The following is a 6,000-nucleotide window of genomic DNA, read 5'->3' as shown; positions in this document are numbered from 1 at the left end:
GAAAATGAGGCCAAAGAGTATAGTATGATAGTGGTTTGGAACAATTAATAAGAGGGTCTAGACACAAGCCATAAATTCCATCCTACTTTACATCAAAGCTCTGACAAATTTATTTACACAGATCACGAGCAATTTGAAGAAATCTGCATTTAGAGGATGTTTTCTTTAATTGTCTAGTATATGAGATTTTTAAGATGCTCTCAGAAAGTAATACTCAATAGCACCTTTCTGTAAAAATAAAAGGATGGTTTGAGCTTCAGTTCTGATATTCTTTGTCTATATCTAAACCTGCAAATCAATTTGGAGGGAAACACCTACGTTCCAAAACGGATTTGTGTTAAAATTATTGATCTATAATCATCTTTCTCCAACCTGGTTTGATGCAGATCGGTCATTAGTCATATTAGGTAGTACATAATCCCACATTTTCTTAAATGGAGGCTACTAAATATAGTCTTTTCTAGATGCTTCAACATCTAAAACTAATGGAAATGATTATGCTATATAATCTATAATATAAAATCATAATGCAGTGTAATACTAAATGTCCTAATGCTAAATGACGCCAGACTATGGTACTTTTTGTGATTTTTATGGCATATTTCATTGTTTCTCTCCTCACACGAGTATAAGCTATCATTACTTACTGTTGTCAGTTTCCCTTTAAGCATGTTTTCCTTCTAACTTGCCTCAAGCATTCATTTGTTCAAACATGTCTATTGAATGCCAATCATGTGTCAGACACCATGTTGGGCAATGTAGATATGACAATGAGAGATACAGTCCCTGACATCTAAAAGCTCACAGTGCAACTGAAGAGATAAAGAAGCAATTATAACACCACGTGATTATGCTATAATAACAATAATTATGTGGCACTATAGGGTCATATAAAAGGGGTTAATTAATCTAAATGGGGTGGGAGACAAGTTGGAGGTGTCTGTGAAGTCTTCCTGGAAAAAGCTATCTCTGCGCTGTGCTCTGAAGGGTAAGCAGGATTTACCCAAAATGTAGAGGGTAAAGGGTGATTTAAGAAGATGGTACAGCATCCCCTGGGAGACTCCCTGTCTGTCCCAAGATGTTGCTGCAGCATCAGTTCACCAGACCAGTTGATTTTGTTGTACTTATTAAGCAAAGGAATGTCCCATACTTCCATCCAGCTTTTTAAGAAAATCTGCTTTGCTCCTTGGGGCCTTTCCCAGTTTCCCTGAAGCTCAGAGAAGAGATAGAATCCAGGCATGTGTCATACCCCCTCCTCTCGAGCTGCTGGGTGACCTGGAGGGACTCCATTCTCGCTTCTGCTGAAGAAGACAGCGGTGGGCCCAGCTGCAGGGTCACTGCAAGCTGCTCTGGGGAGGGGGCGGCATCTCCCTTTGGGTGCGTTTATGTTAAAACCCATTCAAGTGTAAGGTTTGCCCTTTCTAACAATAAATGCCTCTGTGTTTAAGTTCAAAAAAAAAAAAAGAAGATGGTACAGCAGTATGTGCTTATATGCTAACCCAGGCAAGAAGTAATGTGATCTCGAATAGTAGTAGCAGCTTAGATGGAGAGCAAGAGAGACATCAGAGGTACACTGAGACACAACTTAGTAATTTACTGAATGTTGGGGTGAGGAAGGGGGAGAGTCTAGGAATAAGATTGGGTCATGGAGTGAATCAATGATAAGGATAAAAAATACAGAAGGAACAAGTATGAAGAGGAAGATCATAGAGTTAGCTTTGAACATACTAGGTTGGGTGGACATTTTTAGGAGACAATTTGATATGCAGAATCTGTTGTAAAAGAGAGAGAGAGCTCAAGTTTTTACTCTGTTGTGTGTTTAAAAAAATGGGAGAACCAAATTCATTTAATTCATACATAAAGTAAGAAAAATACCTCTGACCGAGGACCCAAGGAGCTTCTACATGAACATGAGTTTTATAGTGATGATTTTTTGGCAACTGCTTTTGTGTGTTTAATTGGCAGCATCTCAAATTTAACATGTACAAAAGAGGACTCTTAATTTCTGTTCACACTGCAACATATTTCTCTTCTAGTCTTTTCCATCCCAGTTAATGGCATACCACCACTCACCCAACTGCTTAATCCAAAAACCTAGGAGTTATTCTTTAAAGCTATCTTTACCTTACCTCCCATATGTAACATGTCTGCAAGTCTTACTAACTCCACCACTAAAATATACCCTAAATCCATTCACTTCTTTCCATTTCCATTTCTCTCTTGTCAGTTCAAGGAGACTATCATCTCAGGCCTATACCACTGTAAGAACATCCTAACTGTCCTACCTACCTCCATTCTTGCCAAACAAGCCAAGGTGGAAACCATTTTAGGGCCTTTGCCCTTGTTAATCCTTATGGAAGTTATTTTACCCTGATCTACACATAGTCCACTCCTTGAGATTTTATTTATAGATCTCAACTATCAAACATCCCATTCTTAGAAAGGCCTTCCTTGATTACTTGCCAGTTCTGGCTTAGCCTCATCATACAGGCCCACAAGGTACTCTACTCTATCCGAGAACTCCATTTTCTTTATAGCATTGGTCTCTTTATGAAAATCACCTTGTATGTTGCCTTATTTATTATTTATTGTCTGTTTCACATCCCTCTCAACACACATACTAGAACATTAGAAGGGAGGGATTTTATCTCTTTTGCTTACATTTGTATTTATATGTCCTACAACAGTTCTTAGTATCTAATAATTGCTCAATAAATATTTGTTAAAGTTTGAATAAATGAAAATTTTTTTATTATTGAGGCCTTTTAGTTTCTTACTGCCTGCTTCTGGATTGTGTTGTGTTATTCTCTGAGTATATGTCATGATATTACAAAATCATGAGACTGATTTTATTATGAAGTTCATAAACTGGCTCTGAATATATATACTTTCATTCACCAAAATTCTATCTTTACAGAATGGACAGACATAAAATACACTCTGTAAAAATAGATTTTCCAGGAATTAGTAATTTGCCTCTGAACATTCTGAGAATTCTAATCTATTTAAATAATGATGGAAGAGAAAACTTTCTTTCTTATACTTTTCACAGTATACTGAAGCACGATAAAATACAAAGATCCAAAATTATTGCTTAAGTTTTCAAGCCTTGGGTTTTGAAAATTTTACTTCTGTCCAAAGAGGGTTCTATCAAAATGGAATTTCCCTTGAGTTTTCAGACAAATTGTGATAACCTATTTCAGTTATAGGGACTCTCCTGCATGCAAGCTACTATCCTATGGATAGGCACACTGATGGAAATCACAAGGACTTCTCTAGCTCTCAACTCAAAGACAGGGCCAAATATCATCCCTGCAAAGGAGAGATTTCAACCATACTGCCCAAAGCCATTTGTATCTGCTATCTGTCCCTGGTGATATCTCCAGACACACAGGACTCCTGGAGATTGCTCTCAGCTGCTGCTGCAAAACCTTGGAGTGAAGGTGGATTATTACACTTTTCAATCATAGTTAGGCTCAATCATGAAACTACAAATCTTCTGAGGGATTCAGATCCCCTTAAAAACTCTTCCCTTGCTGCTTGTATGCCCAGTTATGTCAGAGTAAACAGGGAAAGGGGCACTATTCTGAGAGGTGCTAATGAATTAAGGAGTTTAATTCCAATCCAAGTGACAGAAATCAACATATAAATCAGAGGCTTCCCTACTCATTAATATGCTTTCAGAGCAGGTGTTACACAATCCTATAAAATTATTTGGGTAATCAGTAGAAGAAGTTCAACAATGAAAATTTTACCTAGGGATTAGAATATCAATTGTTATTCTAACCAAGACTCTGTCTTCTTATAGCAGTACCAGAGAGACTTTAGCTTAAAATACATGAAGCTGAGCGTGTATACATGGGTGGATAGGGTGGGGTTCATGGACCTTTATCTGATCAAATTGTTTTCATAGCATATTTACCTCATGGGGTAAAAGCTTTGCCTGCAAGCAGCGAAAATCCTGAAATGAATTGGATTCCTGAAAGAATCCTTTCAGTGGAATCCTGAAAGAATTCCATTCCCCATATGAGAAGTGACAGATCCACAATCAGAAATGCTCCCAGTTGAGATAAAATTATACACACTGTTCTGTTTGCTATAGATTCAATCTGCAAGAATAGAGGTAATGTAGATACTGCTCTTCTAAAGCTCCTTATAGAAGGCAGCTGGAAAACATGGACTTGAAAGCTTTATGTCAGCTGGTGGAAACACACTGACTCCAAGGTAACTTCACATCAAGAAAGTTTTCATTTACTGGAAAATTAGCTCTGCTTTCACCATTAATATCAATTTCCATTTTATAGTTAGTAGACATTGTAAGGTATTTTGTTTTGCTTTGATGTTTTATTAGGCACAGAGGAAAGAGATCTAGTATTACCCATCATAAAATGCTGACAACTCTACCCTCAGCATATATGCTGAATCTGACTACTTTTCACAACCCCCACTGCTTCCAAACTGATCCAAGCCACTCTCACCTCCAGCTTACATTACAGTAATAGCCTCTTTACTTATGCCTCTGATGTTGTCCTTGCCCTACCACCTCATTCTACCCCCAAAAATGTAACCAGAGTGATCCTATTAAAATAAAAGTCAGATCATGCTACTCTTTTAATCTAACACCACATCCCAAATTGATCCCTATCTTACTTGAAGTAAGAGCCAAAATCCTGTAATAAGTAGTAAGGCTGAGATTTTAGCCCATTCCGTCCACAGAGTTCACCCCCTTGGCTACAGCTTCCCAAAAGCTTTGAACTTTGAAACTGGTCTTCAATTAGTTCACATCTTTAGTAATCCACTGTTCCCATGATAGACCTGTACCATCCTGCTGCTGCTCTCTGGTATTCCAAATCCCTACTATGTCCCCCCACCTAGGTTTGCCTTTTCCTGCCTATGCCAAATATGAAGAACTTTCCTCTACAAATTCTTCACCCTCTAGGCTCAAGCATCATGTACTCATCATGCATTTATTCATTTTCTCTTTTCTGGAGTGTCATATACCAACCACTTACTACATGCCAGGCACTAAGTATACAGAGATGAACTCTACACTCACTCTAAGAGCTCACAGTTTAGTGAAACAGAACTGAGTGTTTACAGACTAAAAGGTGTCAGTAGAGAAGAATCTCAGAGATCAGAGCTGTGATCTCTCTGAGGTGACAGCTAGCTAATGTGCTAAACATCTGCCCTCACAGATTAAAAATGTGCATTTTTAACAGAAAAATTCTAGAGAAAATGACTGAACCTTGACCCAGAAGAGTGATGCTAATGACAGTAACTCCAGGTTCTGTAGCAAGCTGATAGGTTTGATATATTAGGACAGGAGTTCTTTAAGAAGACTCAATTAATGTAGGTAGGTCATTGCTCATTCTGACTATACAAAGGGAATCTCCTTTAAAAACTGGTGACTACAAACTCAATGCTTTTCAGGGACTAGTAAACAAGGTCAGGACCTGGCTTCAAAACTACCCATTTTGTACCCAAGTATGTTTGTTTCAAGGCAGGTGTGACTAAGGGTCTACCTTAGTCTATGTAACAATAACCAGAATATAACATGTTGGATCACTATGGAGATTACAAGACAGGAAGTATAGGAGAATACAAATGCACTCAGTTTGGCCAAAATCAGAAGATTCTGAAAGCAAATGGTCATGGAGATGTGAAGTTGGGAGTTATGAAATTACACCGAAATGATACAAGATTAATGTGTTAGTTACCAAAATATGGTGCTGAATACTTAGGTTTTCCTTTTTCTTTTCTGAATATCTGAATAAATACTTTTTAAAATTTTTAAAGATTTTATTTATTTATTCACGAGAGACACAGAGAGAGGCAGAGACATAGGCAAAGGGAGAAGCAGGCTCCCTCCAAGGAGCCTAATGTGGAACCCAATCCTAGGACCCTGAGATCACAACCTGAGCCAAAGCCAGATGCTCAACCACTGAGCCACGCAGGAGCCCCTACTTTTTAAAATTACTGATCCCACTGCTAGATACCTAT

The sequence above is a fragment of the Vulpes lagopus genome, chromosome X, assembly GCF_018345385.1.
Source record: "Vulpes lagopus strain Blue_001 chromosome X, ASM1834538v1, whole genome shotgun sequence".
In the NCBI taxonomy this organism is placed as follows: Eukaryota; Metazoa; Chordata; class Mammalia; order Carnivora; family Canidae; genus Vulpes; species Vulpes lagopus.
This window is presented reverse-complemented; position numbering follows the sequence as displayed.